This window comes from Haliaeetus albicilla, chromosome 1 (genome assembly GCF_947461875.1).
Source record: "Haliaeetus albicilla chromosome 1, bHalAlb1.1, whole genome shotgun sequence".
NCBI classification, from domain to species: Eukaryota; Metazoa; Chordata; class Aves; order Accipitriformes; family Accipitridae; genus Haliaeetus; species Haliaeetus albicilla.
In genome coordinates, this window is record NC_091483.1 from 73295896 (window position 1) to 73311180 (window position 15285).

The 15285-nt window shown below is 41.7% G+C and overlaps 1 protein-coding gene across 13 annotated transcripts in view; it reads right to left on the reverse strand.

Annotated features, from left to right (window-relative positions):
- The window catches only part of ABLIM2 (actin binding LIM protein family member 2), a 142507-nt gene that overhangs the window by 125047 nt on the left and 2175 nt on the right, over positions 1-15285 (reverse strand). The gene's annotated exons all lie outside the window — the stretch shown is intronic.

Sequence of the window (15285 nt, forward strand, 5' to 3'; positions counted from 1 at the left end):
GCAAACTCCATTGATTACTAATCCCAATGGGAAGGGAAGAGAAGAGCAAGAGGTTCTCTGGAGTGGAGAAACAGCTGAAAGGGGTGTTTCTGAATCAGGAGATTGCCTCCTGTTCTTTGGGCCTGCTATTCGCAACAAAAATGGCCTATCTTCATGTTCTTTTTCTTAAGAAAGGGTAATTTTGCAAGGAATACCTGCATTTATTGTCAGTTCTTCCTCTTAACCAAAATAATAAAAAGTGCCCAAAATGCTAGCTAACCATTTGCGAAAAAAGGAGCAATACTGTGTCATTCTATGATTACTGTCTATTATCTAAAAATCTAAGATTTTTTGATAAAATATTCTTTGGTCAAGATGGTGTCATAGAGGTTTTCTGTACACATAGTAATATTATTATCTTGATTAATAAATACACCACTAATACAGTGCCATTCAGTATGGCACTTGACAAAGCAGCAGAATCCCTGCACCGCTAGCTCAAGAACATTTTCTGCTGTGCTTTATAATTTGCTTCTTTTAAGCCTCCATTTAACTTTCTTTCTAACTGCAGGTCAAGTCCATCATCTAATTCACGTCATCAGACCAATTACTGACAGTCGGCTAGCATGGTTATACCTATATAGATGTAATCAACAATTATTTACAAATTGATTAAGCCAATTCCAATTCTGAGTTCCACTTAGCAGCAAGGAAGGGTAAAGAAAAATTGCTGTACACCGTCTTTTTGTCCTCCAGATAGGCAGCCTATGTGCCCGATGCTGTAGGACTGTAAGAGCAGTCCCCAAGGATCCTCCAGCAGACTGCCAGATTTTCCACTTCTATATTTGGTCTGTTAACAATTATCAGAAACTGGGAAAAGGCAGAAAATAAACTAATTATAATCAATCTGAAAGCTACTGAGACAGACTTTTTCATTCATTCTGTAAGTTCCCTTTTCAACCAGTGAGATCACATTTGTACAAAGGTGGAATTATAACAATCACTTTAAAGTGTATTCTTCTACTCACACAGTAAGATTTAATTATTTTACTTAAAGCACTGCTCAGAAACCTTTCAAACACACTTAGACCTACTCAAAGGCTTTAATGCTTATATGCTAATCCTAAACTCTGGTATGTATCAATCCATTTATTAGCTGTATGATGAGGTATGGACATAACTAGAAAATGTAATAAAATAAATTTTGCTTTTTTAAACTTCAAATTGCTCTAATCTTTAAAAAAGCTCATTTTCTTCAATATCTTCTACAATCATTTTAGAGACAGTTTTATAGTAATGAGATTCTACCTCTCCTAACTAGGAATTCACTATATATTTTACATTCAGTCTACAAGAAAATAACGGTCCCAAGATTCAACTTTAAATCAAGACACTATCTTAAAACTGGCCTAGTTGTAATAATGACATGAAACTAAAAATGAGAAGCTGGCTACTCTGGTATGTCGAAAACCTACAGAATATTGGAAATGTATTGTCTTCATTCTCAGGTCAGCTGTACAAGAGATTAGATCTTTTAATTTTCTGTCACAGAATGGGAAATAGAAGCCTTGAATCCATTCAGCTGTTCAGTATATGACCTGGAGAATTAAATCTGACCCCTTACAAAGTACATCTAAGCATCACGTACACCCTGAGACATAGCTATGATTTTGAAACAGTCCTGTAACTGTGGTATATCATAATGCTACAGAATAACCGAGTTTCCATTGAAAATGTAGGTGTCTGTATTTTTTGGAAGTGCTGCATGAGAGTCCCAGAAGCATTGCTTGTCTGTCCTGCTCTAGCTTCAAATGTAATTTTAATCATGCCAAAGTCAAATTTAGCACTCCCACAGGCTATATTTAGAACCACAGAATAATTTAGGTTGGAAGGCACCTCTGGAGGTCATCCAGTCCAGCCTCCTGCTCAGCACAGATGCCACCAGATCAGGTTGCTCAGGAACTTGTCCCATCCCGACCTGAAAAACCCCAAGGATGGAAGGCCACCACTTCCCTGGACAACCTGCTCCAAGGCTTTACCACCTTCTTGGGAGTTTTGTTTCCCCCTCTATCTAACCAGAACTTGCCGTGTCGCAAGCTGTCACGGTGTTGACTCTTGCCCTTTGAGACTCTTGCACCTTGTTGACTCTTGCACCTCTGAGAAGAGTCTGGGTCCATCTTCTCTACAGCCCCCAGGAGGGACAAGATGACAGCGATTTTCTCCCTCAGCCTCCTGAAGAAGCCTGGCTCCTGCAGCCCCTTCTCGTACACCCAGCCTCTGAACATCCAGGCAGCCAGCCTGTCCATGGACCTGCTCCACTTCATCCCAGTGGCAGGACCCTGGCATGACGGCAAAACAGACCTTCTGTCTAAAATCCCTCTCTCACACAAACATCATCACGAGCGAGGGAGGACACATGCTTTAAAGCAGGGGGATGAAAATCAGCCTTCCAAACTCATATTTAGCATCTATCGAAAAGCGTGCTGCTGAACACCTTTAACTTGCAGCATCTTTGCCCAACCAGGTTTTTTTTACAAGGCCACCTTCCATCATAGTATCATACTACATACCATAAGTAATCAAGCAAAACTTTTCTCTCCAGATCTGCCACAGGGAACTTGGGATGTCCTGGGGGGTCAACATTTCTGATCTGAACGTGTACCTTTAGACTATTCGATTCTAACAGAATAGAAGCTAATTTTAGGCACACTCATCTATAAATGGCTAAATGAATGACTTTTTTTTTTCCAGATATAAATGTCAGAATAAATTTCTTGTCCCATAGTGCTATCAATCACAACGAATATGTCTATTTCCATTTACACTGCCTGCCTTCAGATCTGCAGCAGCCTGGCCCAAGGACTGACCCTGAGAATTCAGGAGGAATTTCATTATATTCCTACAAACCAAATATTAGACATACAATGACCTTGGTGATCCCACCACCAAAAAGTCACAGTGAAACGAAGAAGCCAAGCTGTCTTTTTAAATCTATGCATACACCAAACATACAAAGAAACCAACCTGATTTACGAAGTCACACATTTGAAGTGGCAATTTGCAAAGCTGGGATTTTGTTGTGACAGTAAATACCAATCCCACCTAACCACATAACCTATAGGTCACAGGCATTACTGCACAGGTATCCAGTTTCCAGCCTCTACACCCTACACAGGTTCCTTGCAATTTAAGGAACAGGCAATGTGATTAACACTGCTAATATGGCTACATTTTGAATTTTAGCTGACTCTTTGACATGGGAGTTCTGGGAATTTTGACTGCAATGTAAGAAGTACTGTGAAGTCTCACCATTTTATCACAGCCTTTAAATACTTGACGTTTTAAATTAAGTACCATCACTGGGAGATAAGTGATTATGCAGCAATCTGTTCTTTATTTTTCTATTATTTTAATTTGGTTCTAGCTGTCATAGTTGCAAAAAAAGGTTAAAGGTTTTTAACATTTTTTAAAGTCTCCTCATCCCTTTCCTGTGTGAACAACATAAACAAAATCCAAATGGTAAAAAAGAGGCTCCAAATTGTATTGTGGTTTATAAATACAGATGCTACTGTTTGTGATTTCTCCCTTAATTGTCTTGTGTGTGTACATGGCCTAATTGATAGATCTCAGGGATATGCATAAGGTTTTTGCTTCTGCTTGTACACTATCTAGTAAACTAATGATACTACAGTAATTAAAAAAAAATAAATTATAAGATTGAAAGTCCTAGAGATGTACTACAATATCTTGCTTTGGAGCAAGAAAACCAATCACACAAGTTTTGTCGTGAAGTTGCCTTCCCAGCCTGTTGGGAGGAGCGGCCGAAGCAAGCAGGGCAGTCCCACTCACCGGTGCAGCCCCAGTGACAGGGAAAAATATTAGAGGAAAAAAAGAAAAAATATTCCCACAGCAAGTGAAATTCCTCTTGGAAACACCAGAAACAGCCCCTTCATTCCACTCACCAATTTTACTGCTGTGGTGGGGGAAATAGGATGGCGGCGACAATGCCCGCAGCTGGTCGTCTCCTACCAAACCAAGGCAGGGGCCAAAAGCACCTCCCCAATGGGACTGGTACCAAGGGACCCAAAACTGGCCCCCAGCCATCCACCACTTGGAGCAAATCCTGAGCTGCTGGGTCCATCCGCGTATCTTTTGCCATAATGCTTAATTTTCCAGCCCATAGGCAACTGACAGAGCAGATGTCACTGAAATGACTTAACGCATTAAGCAGCTATTTGTTTAATTCTAATGTGGAAAATGTGTCACACTCCAAATAGTTTAGTATGTTAATGTACCACTGCAGCAACCTACAGCAATCTTTTACAATTTTATTCTAGGACTATTTGCTTATTGATTTTATTTTAAATCTTAATTAAAACCTGTTTTCTTGCTTCCTACCTACATTTTTTAAGTGTACTCTTAACTTCACCTTTAGTTTCCTCAAGCTGAATAAACAGAACTATTATCTCAAATAAACATTTAATGTCCTAGCATATTTTATCTACAGTTTGTTTGCATTAAATGACATAAAACAGATGCGAACTTCCAGAATAATGTATTCCGTTAATAATTTGCAGCACAATAGCTCATAGATGAGGGAGGTCTGGGGGTTCAACTTTAAGGAATAACATTTTAGTATCTATGTCTGCACGAGAAAGCTGACTAAAGCTATATCTGGAATTGGTCTCTGAGTAATATTATCAATAAAAATGTCTGAAATTTAAAATATTCTTATTTGAAGTAAACTTTTTCAAAAAAAGATTCTTCTTAGATAAGGGGCAGCCTTTAATAGCTGCAGCATGAAGTTTTATTTCTTATATTAGTACATAGTTCCTTATGCTTCAATGGGACTATACATGACAAAGAGCGTATGTAGTCTTGAATTTGAAAATTACTCATCTCAAAAACATTTAAGCAATCAATTTTAGAATAACTTCTAAAACGTTATGATGAGCACTACAAATGAGGAATTCCAAGCCGTAAACAGGAATAATGTCCATTTCAAACTAAAGGCACAATATAATACCTACTAAATTTAACTCTTTTGTGGATTTGCATCAGATGTTACTGAGCCTTATTAGCTTGCCAAACTATAAGCCTGCATTAGTAAAATTAATCCTCTTGCATGTAGCTGCACTCCTTTGATAAGTCAGCATCCCTAGCATTAGCACTTCTGGTTTCTTGAGACTCTCAGGGCACGCGTAAGACAAATTTAACTTGCCAGCGCCTTACCCTGACGCTCCGCCACGGCGCATTTTGACAGGCATTCCCTACGGGGGCCGTAGGCTTCAGGGCTGGCTGCCGTTTCATCAGGGGCTTCACGTCGACAGCTCCGAAAATAACCCTCATGAACTTCTTAAAATAAACTATAAACTTGAACAAGTTTTGGAGCACGCTTTTCAAAATGTAGCTTCTGAAACATACGTTTCTGTGGTTTGAAGCCCAGTTAAAGCCTGTTATTGTACAATATTGAGGATTTCCTGCAAAGAAATACCCGTCTGCGTTTTGCTTCACACCAGGCCCGTTCAACTCGATGGTGGCCAAACGCCCACTCCTCACCCACAAGACCGCAACGACCCACGTGCACCACAGGTGTAGGCACAACCCGCTGTGGGCCACCTCTGGAACGAAGGCCAAACGTCGGAAAAAAGGCTTCAAACACCACAAAAGCTGAAATAAGCTTGTTCGGCCATGCAGTTTTTCATAACCAGCCTGTGCTGGTGCTGCGCTGGTCCCCAGTGGACACCCCCTGGTGTGACCCGTCTCCTCCACGTCTCATTTGTACGGTTCTCGTTATGCAGATGCTCTTTCCCCCAGTATTAAACTAAACCGGTGGTTTCTGGAGCGATGAAATGATCAAAACCTGATGACAAACACAAGAAGATAGGAACTTGATGCTGCCACACACAGAGCACTGGGGAACAACCCGTGTGGTGCGCTTCGGTTGGATTCTTCTTAAGATGAACTTGGGGTTTTTGATGTCTTTTGAACAGAAGTGCTATGCGTGGCTTGGAGTAGGTCCACTTTATCTAGACAAATGTACCCAGAAAACAAGCCTCACTCAGTACAAGGCCTCAGGACTGAAATAATCTTCACACCAATAACTGAGCTTTCAGGTCACCAGGGGACACAAAAGTTGACATGCATTATCGATCTGATCTGGAATGGATCATAAATATTTTCCAAATTACCTATTGTATTCATGTATTGCGACTGATGAAAGCTGTAGAAATTGAAAAATTGGAACGTTGCCTCCGGCCCCAGCTTCTCTACCCAGCTGGGAAAGGGAGATGGGCGAACAGAGAGAAAAGTAAGGGCTTTTCCACTTTTCTGCCCTTATCTATAAGATTGGCTTTTGGGGAAATATTAACTTAAGCCTGCCTCTAGAGGAAAGAGCTGCATGTTATCTCTTTGCCACGTTACGTCACCTTTAAAGAGCTTTAAGCAACTGGCAAGTGACAGTGGCAGCTGCTGGCAGGGGTCTGCTGGGACCGGCGTCACTGTGGGCTGCACAGATTCCTTGGTGGGGCTGCACGCTTGCAGCTCGGGTGCCAGTGCGTGCAGCCTTCTCCTACCATATAAAAATAAATTAAAAAAAAAAAACACTTTCCAGAGATAGGTTCTTGTGGGATTTTTTTTTTTTTGTAAGTACTTTACATGTGCAGTCTTATCTGATGGGTGACATCAGTTGCAATCTTGATTTCTTTTTGGAATGAAATCTCCTCATGGATATGATCCAGAGAGAAACAAAAAGTAAGGGGGGGGAATATTGAGGCTGCCTGGGGCATGGAGCTAACAGCAGGAAACTGGCTTTCTCGCAGTTGGTTTGGTTTTTACAAGCCCAACTCTTCCCTCCCTCCGTCCTTCCTTGAGCCGTTGGACACGCTGCGGACCAGATATTATTTTTCAGAACTCAGGAGAAGATGGCAAACAAATTAAGCTTTCGTATTCCATCTTACTTCTGTAGACAAATGTCAGCCACTCATGCCAATGCCAAAAATAACCCCAAATGTATTAAGCCTGATAATGTGAAGTCAGAGCGACCTAATGGATGCAACATTTAATTCAGACTTCGGTATTTCAGATTCTTTTCCTCTTGACTAATCCTACCAAACACAAGTCACAAATCTCTTCTCAGTTCTCCAGTGTGTACAAGCAAATTCCCTTCTCTTGTGAGAGCTTTGCAGTCGATTGACCAAAAAATACTATTAAAAAGCTAAATATATTTATAAAAGTATGCAGCACCAACAGTACCATAACGAAATTCTACCGAAAAGAAATCAGAGAACATAAATTTAAAGGGTGATACATCCTACCAAAAAGGAAGGAGTTCCTGCAAATACGGCAGAATTTTCCTAAAGAGAGGTTGTCTTTCAGCTTGGGAGTAAAAACAGTACGGCCATTTATATAGTACACAAAGTAGAAAAAAAGTCTAAATAAATTGATAAAAAGAGACTTTAACACTGACAGCAAGATGCAATGGTTGTCTCAGAAGCAGCAGAAGAGATTGCAGCCTCGAGACAAAAGAGAGTGAAACACATAGGGTGACTTGTTTACGGGTCAGTACCACAGCTCTCCTGAACACGTAGCTCTTACTGTCCACCCAAAGCCCTCCCTCCCTACTGCTCAAGTGCTGTACAGAGCTGTCAAGCTGAAATCCCAAATAGCCTGTGACGAATATAGGTGCTTTGGTAACTGTTAGTTCTTCATAGCACCACAATATCAATGCAGTGGAAATACTCTCCATATCATAATTTTTTTTCCATAGCATAATTACCATAATTTCCCTAGAAAATTCATAGCAGCTACCTGTTAAACTTCAGCCCTTTGCCTTCCAGCACAAGCGTTATCACGCGCCTCCCAGATCCACAGTACGGAGCCACAGGGCAGGCTAAGAGTAGGAAGCTTGCTTTAACACGTCAAGGTTTGCTACGTACCCGCTGCTAAGGTCTCTGTAAGCAAAACTGGATGTGCAACTCCTTAAAATACATTCACAGGTTCACTGAGGGAGAAGAGGTTTAATTAGAGAAAATGGAAAATTATTTTTTCATTTAAAAAATTATAAACCAGTACAGCATTTTCTAAGCAAGCAGAGTGATTAGTACAGACGTGGACAATCAGGAGAAGCAATGGGTTCATTACCCTTTATCGTCTTGAGGGAAGACAGCTCTGCTTTTGCCAAAAACTCAGTACTGGGATACGTAAGAGAAAACAACCAGTTATACAGAGTACTAGTAGCAGATTAGACAGTTTAGCAACTGAATTTGACCTATAACCTAGACAACATCATAAAAATAGTTTAAGCAAATCACTAGAATTAAAGATGAATTTCAGAACTGAAATCGGTGAGCTTTTTGATGTCCACAGTGCAAACAGCTATACTGAAAGCATCCATCATTGTATTAAATACCTCATTACTGACCTTAGGAAACACATGTATGAGAACAAAATTACCAGGATTGAAGCTGGGACTGCCTCCAAAGTATAGCATTTCTATATATTTCCAAAAATATTAAGTATCTTTGCCTTTAGAAAGGCTCTAAGAAGCTGCCTTTTTCTAACTCATAACAGGATGGGTAAATCAAGCAAGTATCCAACCAATGTTATGGCAGCTTCTGACAGCTTTAGATTAACAGCCAGGCTTCTTCTGCCAACTTAAATTTGCAGCTTGTGCTGTTTGCTGCCTTCTAAAATAGGCATGACTATGGCAACACTTCTAGATCTATGTAGACCTTATGTGCTTCAGAGACAAGATGCAGAAAACCCAGCCGAGCATTTTTTCAGAGCTGGCAAAATCACCCTAACGTCAGTCTCATATTCTTTGCAGGACACAGACTGTGTTGTTCCCACGGAAAATCAGCCTTGACCTTGGAAAAACCTTAGGCATATCACGAGTTAAAATTATAGATCTATGGAAAGAAATGTGAAATGGGTGTCTATCGCTTCAGTAGTTCTCCTGAAAATGTAGCATATCACTTCAGTCCAGAAACATTATTTAACCCCAAAGTTTAGAAATAATGGGAGTTAAGGGTCCTCAGCACAACCTAGGCTTCAGTCTTAGGTCAAATCCAATTAATAAAATAGACACAATCAAAGCTACAGCAATGTAACTGGATAGCTCTATTAAGATATTAAGCTCTATTAATATATGAACAGAAGTTTGTTGTTAGGCTGGCTTCCTGCAGACAATGAAATTTAGGCCACGCTACCAAAAACGAGCTAGAATTCAGCATTCGAGATGATGCATCACTTACTATCGTCTTGAAAAACATTCAAGACCAAGACAGACACAATTAGCCACTGTTACCATCAGTTCCCAGGTCAGGACGAGGGGCACAGCTGGACACAGGCTACTGGGCCAAACAGACATTTAATCTAAGCTGGTACAGACAGTGATGATCTTAAATAATGACAATAAACGTGGCATACAGCAAACTGAAGCACAAATGCTTACTACTAAAGGTCTTACGGTTTGTAAGGACAGAAGCCTTAAAGAAGATGCTAGTGAAGCTCTGGTTGTTCTCACAGCCAACAACCCATTAAGACAGTCTCTGACATGCTTGTTATCTTAGTTTTGTACCATGAAAAGCTGTGGCTATTAGAATAAGGATGTTAAAATGTTCACGTCTAATTCTGTACTAAGGCACATGAATAAATGCCCTGGTTTCAGAGTGACAAAACACTCTGCAGTTCACAACGATTTCACCCATGGGTGATGGATGTGTAGCACTTCTCAAAGTCCCAGCAATGATGAAGCAGCCAGATGTTCACACCAAACTCTCCATCCAGTTGAGGAGGGGCTCTGCAGCTGCACATACATAACCCATGGGAGAGGTCTGCATATTTAGGCAACTGTTCAACAGATCTGTGGTACATAAATCCTGTTTCTCCACAGGGCCTGGTGCAGGAGAGCTCGCAAATGTTCATACATGAAGCTGACACTAGTTTTTCTCCCATTTTCCAAGGCAGGAATGAGCCATCAACGCACAGCCAGGAAGACCGGTTGGTAAATGGCCATGCAAAACATTTGAGATTAATCCGCCTGTAGATCTCTGTAGCAGCTCAATGGGAGCTCTGCAGTCACACTTAAGGATGGCTTCAGATACCCCCAGAAAATTTTGGACCAGATGCCCAGAGGTCCAGCTCACAGCAGGGCAAACTTCAAAGTTAGGTCAGGTTGCTCAGGTATTTGCCAATCAAATTTTGAAAATCTCTGAGGCCGGAGACTTCACAGCGTCTCTGGGCACCCTACTGCAGGGTTCAGGCACTCTCATTGTGATTTTTCTTTTCCTTCCAACCAGCGGCAATTTCCCTCGCTACACCTCCGGACTGCTGCCTCTTGCCCTTCTTCCATGCACCTGTGAGAGGCGCTTGGCTCCATCTTCCCTCTGCGCACCCATTAGGGCACTGAAGACCGCAATTCCATTCCCCTTGGCCTTCTCTTCTCCAGGTGGAACAAAAGCAGCCCTCTCCACCTCTCCTTGCCCGCCACGCGCTCGCGGGATGCGCGCAGCAGCTCCCTCATCGCGCCCGCTGCAGGGACCCCGCTCGGATGCGGGGCTGGGCTCTGTTGACCAAGCGGGTGGGAACGCTCTACCTGCGTGTACGCTATTAGGCACGGAGAGGTTCAAGACTGCACGCAAACCAGTACCGCGCTCTCATCACCAGCATTTACGTACCGCCTGCGCGCAGGCACGCTCCTGTCGCTGCTCCAAAGCCAGGGGCAGAGCGCGGGTTTTATTTCGCCAGGGGCAGCCGAGCACACCGAGGCTCAGGCCGCCAGCAGAAACCCTGCAATTGGCACTCTTGGAGCCTGACTTACAGCCAGGTTCACAGACAGCAGAACGGAGAGCATATGCGCGAGTCACAGGGGTGAGGTGTTGGAGGCGCTGCCAGACGCTGGCTGCAACGCACGGTGCAGACAGACGCCGTCCCAGCTGCTCCCGACTGCCTTCTGTCCCCGTTAGGGGATCGGGCTGCAACCTCTTTTCCATTCCCGTCTTCACCAAGGGTAAGAGCGGCAACACGGCCCGCTTCTGGGGTTTCCTTTGGTCTCTGTGCCCTAGACAGTTACATATGCAACCTTAAAGACCAGATCCTCTGGATCTGTGTTGCATCTATAATTGTAACCGAGGGATTGTTTCAATGCTGCTGGTATCGCAAAGCCAAAAGAAACACCGGAGCAAGGCAACCCCTACAAGACTCTGTAAATCCAAACTTGTGGGCTGAACTCTATCAAAAATCCTCACCGGTCTGCTACGAGGTAAAGAGCAGAAATACCTGTTTGACTGGCAGATCCCAGCTAAGTTTGCAATACCGAGAACATCAACAGGAAAAGAGAGGTAGAGAATTTGTAAACAGAGCAAAGCAAATGAAACTAACTGAGACGAAAATAAAGATGAAACTGTAAAAATATTTTTCATGACTCCTAGAGCATTCACATCCTTTTAAACAGCAATATTTGCAGCAATCTGAGATTTATAAATGTACCTCAATAAACTCTCTTCACAGCGGTAAAAATAAGTCAAGCAAAACTGAAGTGGTCTGTGATCAAGAACTCTCCAAACTAATCACTGCATATAAGGCTGCCTATTCATTTAGTCCCACTTAGCATCGCTCAGCAGAGAGGATCCCAGTGTATATTTACACATCAAGTAGAAAACTGCCTTATGTGTTACTTCTGAAATTCCCTGCAGTCCCATGAATCCTCAACTCACATACCTGTGAGGGGAAGGAGGTATATGACCTATTTTCTCAAGTGACAAAAGCTCTTGCGTGACAGGTTCTGTGGCTTCTTTGTATGATATGTATCAAACTTTTAACTCCTTCTACTTCACCAAGGATTTCAACATACGAACAGTGTCACAGGGATTCGATTTTACTTTGTCATCCTCTGAAACAGACTTGAAGGAACACAACTACTGTACGCTCAGTGCTCCACATTTACACTACATCCAGTTATTTCACTCCATAAACCAGTACGGGTGAGGAATTTAATTTTTTTTCACCCTGAAGCTCAAAAGAGCTTGGCAAGAAGGAAGAGGAAGAACGTTGAGACAATCACATTGCATCCTCTTCTGAAGTATCAGAGTGTGCCCCACACTACAAATGAAATGATAGAAGAGGTTCTTGAAAACTTCCAAGGAACTGGATGCTGTATTTGTAAGCAGCTACTACAGAGTAAGAACCGAGATACCACACTTGTTCCTCATATCCACCCTGAGGAGCAATTGTGGTCTGCTACTGTTGTACAATGACAGTATTACTCAAATCTAAAAATAACAGTTTCTAAATAGCAAAAAAAATCCATATTACAAAAACATTAAAGTCTTTTTAAAATATCACTAGTGATATCTTACAATTCAGGAATGTTTATTTTTCACGGCCAAGTGCATTTAGACTTTGCTTTCCTTCAACTACAGGTCAAACAGCTTGTCCTGTAGGATCAGGAGAATCTCCAAAATAGAGTTATTGATCAGTTTGACTAATGCCAGTAGAAGAATGATTTGCTTTTACAGAGAAAGGGCGAATAAGGGTTCCTAAGGCAGACAGAAATATTCACTGAATGGAGTTTATATTCCTCTCACATTCCTCTTCTGAAATGGAAAAATAAATAACCGTGCTTTGTGCAAAACAATACTCCATCTAGATTTCAGAGCACGAACGTCAACTAATAAGCTGTGAAAAAAACATTCCAACATTTCAGACGGTAACAGTTAGGGACCTTGACACACCGCTAATGGATCTTGACACGGAATAATCTAAATTCAGAAATATTTGCCTTAAGGTTATATTTAAGGATGCAGACAGCGAACCAGCAAATTGTCCAAAAATCCCAAAGGCCCATCCGCTGCCCTGCATTTGACGCCGGGCTTGTGCAGAGACACAGCTCTGCCGGCTGTGCCCCCCCTCATCCAGGCGCTTACCGAGCTCTGCTTCAAAAAGCCCCAAGCAGCACAGCCCACTTCCACACAAATATGTTTTAATTCATTATTGTGAGTGCTGGGTGCTTGGTTTGAGAACCCAAGGTCCGAAGGTGAGTTAACGGCCCCAGTAATCCTCTAGCAGGACCAGAAAATGCAGCAGTGAGCTTGAAGTCAACAATAGTCAGGAGAGACGCGTTTCCACTGCTAAAAGCCTGAATTTCTGTAGTGTAGAGGGGGAATGATTTGCCAAACTGGGCAGAACTTAAATCAGGGTTTCCTCACTTCTCCTTGAATGTTAGCCAGTCCACTGCATAGAACAAGGTAAGAGAGGGAAAATGTTCCCTCAGCAGCCATGCTTTAATTAATTTTTCAATTTTCTTCACATTTCTTAGCCCTCTACGTTTTGGGCATTAAGTACATAAGCTATTAATGTCCTGAGAAGCAAAACTGAAAGTATACTGTCTTTAACGTCACACTGAAATGGCAGTAAGATGCGTACAGATACCAGCCATGGAGAATGCTCATTACTGTACAGATGCTGCACTGCAAACAGGAAAATGGGCAAGAAATAGATCTTGCTCACAAAGCCAAACGCCTGGGATTTTTAAAGCCTAACTAGCCACCTTTCCAGAGATCTGCTGCAGCGCTGGGGCAGCACGTGAAGGCCCATGGCAGCCAGGAGTTACCAGCTGATGTACCATCACCCGATAACCTCTTCTGACCCACTTCATCCTCTCGTAGCTGTGCTGTACGTTCTTACAATCCGAGAGCGTGATGCCATTTAACAGATGCCATACACTGAGCTGAAATCCTTTTCTAAAGAGCTGTAAAGCAGAATCTTCAACCGAAATCCTTAAAGAATCCTAAGATATAGCTTCCTATTTTCTATAATCTAAGAAGTCATATATACTCTATGCAACTCAACTTCAGAGGAAGAAAATACCACCAGGAAATAAGTGTCATTGCTTATTTTTTCAGAGAAACATGGCTACAATGGCAATGAAATGAAGTTGTTCTACTTCTGTTTAATTACAAAACTTGGAGGATTGCGTGTTATAATCTGCACACATTCATTAGTTGGACAACTCCAAAGCAAGCTGACCTCTTGCTGCTCCAATCTAGTAATTCAATGCTCTCTTCTACTAGTGTTCAAAATGAAGGGCTGAAAGTAAAGCACTGTATCTATCTATAAAATATACCACAGTCTGAAACAGTTGTACTATTGTCTCTAGAGTGGATTCCTGTTGGCCTATTCGCATGTGAACTTTGAAAAGGAATTAAGCATGTCCCAAGGAGAGCAGGACCCTGCATGACCAACCTGCGTAACCTCTTTTGTCACCAGAATCACCATGCTCCTGCTCCATTTGGGCAGTGACACTCCATTAGCTGTTCTCTGATCCATGCAATCTAATTTTCCCTCCAATATAATAGTTTAAAGATTAAATAGCTGTGTGAATTTGTGTCATGACATTTAATTTAATCTAATCTAAGATAATTCACCTAGTATGTAATTAGCTCTGTGATTCCTTTTTTTGCACTTAAATAATAGATACCATGTTACCCTATTTCTGGGAATTGATGGGAACCTAATTTTCGCAATCTCAAATTTTTAACCTACTCTGTTCTTCTTGCTATGATTTCAAGATGGCAAAGAACTGAGATATTAGACTGATAATGATCTTATAAACTCTTAAAAGTACATTTAGAGTCCTAAAAGCACAGCCATGCCATGTTAATCTCCTAGGTATAAAAAGCAGTGAATGGGCTCTTCCTTAGAAATAATTTCAGCCAAGACCAACGGTAAATAATATGGAAGGCAGCTGAGAAAAATCACATGTGGAAATATCTAATTACAACGTATGTAATAATGCATGAGCTGTGTTTTACTATGCCACACGATCATATGCTTTCTAGATTTAAAATTATAGCGTGAGTCTGCAGTCCATTAATGGAGAATGATGGCTCCAAGTATGTATTATTGACCCACTTGCAATCATATTACCTGTACCTGTACTTACTATGAACTAAATCAAGTTTACCAAATATAAACATTTCTATATCTAATGCCAAATCCTATGGTTAAAATGGCAAGGCAGGGTCACAGGGTTACTTGAAACCCTCTTGATACAGATAGCTAATGATGTGTTGCATCGGCACAAGAGGGGACGCAGACTGAGCGAAGGTTTCTGGAGTAACAAGCACAGATCCACAGTTTACTCCATCTCAAGAGTAACAGGAGGAGCGGGGATTTCTCCTGAATTACCAAACAGTGCAGCAATTCCTTGAACCTTATGTGGGGCTGATTTTAATACCACATCGCACCCTTATTTTCTTTGCTGGACCAGAAACATCTTTCTGCTACAGTAAACACCAAACTTTG